Source organism: Monopterus albus, unplaced genomic scaffold, assembly GCF_001952655.1.
Source record: "Monopterus albus unplaced genomic scaffold, M_albus_1.0 scaffold309.1, whole genome shotgun sequence".
Lineage (NCBI taxonomy): Eukaryota > Metazoa > Chordata > Actinopteri > Synbranchiformes > Synbranchidae > Monopterus > Monopterus albus.
Genome location: NW_018128189.1, coordinates 127,857 through 128,421, shown reverse-complemented (window position 1 = coordinate 128,421; position 565 = coordinate 127,857). Strand labels below are relative to the sequence as shown.

Here is a 565-nt window from a genome sequence, read left to right as displayed (position 1 = left end):
AAAACACACCCAGTCACCACTGAACAAACATTAAGTGGCAGCCCGGAGTGCAGTAAACAAATAACTTGTCTTATCCATTTGTTTTTGTCTGTTCTTGTGTTTCACTGGGAGGCTGAAGTGTTCCCAGACAGGAGACCTTAGTGATGAGGGAGGGTCTTCTGGCTCTGGCTTCTTGTTTGCATTGGCCATGATGTTCACCAGCCAGAGGACTGGCTAAGCTAAAGGTGAATCCCATCCATCCATTATCTATACCGCCCAATCCCAGCTGACACTGGGTGTGAGGTGAGGTCCACCCTGGACAGGTCGCCAGTCTGTCACAGGGCTGACACGTAGACAAAACAACCACACACACTCACAGTTTAGAGTCTCCAGTCAACCTAAGATGCATGTCTTTGGGCTGTGGGAGGAAGCTGGAGAGAACCTCACAGGCACAGGGAGAACATGAAGACTCCACACTGAAAGGCCCCGGGTCGACCAGGAAATCTCTTAAGGTTCCACACACCCCATTGTTGGAAATCAGTTTGTGATTGGGCGCTTCACATATAGGACAGTTGGAAAGGACGCG

The 565-nt window shown here is 50.1% G+C and overlaps 1 protein-coding gene across 1 annotated transcript in view; it reads left to right on the top strand.

Annotated features, from left to right (window-relative positions):
- Positions 1-565, top strand: part of LOC109973877 (serine/threonine-protein phosphatase 2B catalytic subunit alpha isoform-like) — a 63,130-nt gene that overhangs the window by 37,899 nt on the left and 24,666 nt on the right. The window lies entirely within an intron of this gene.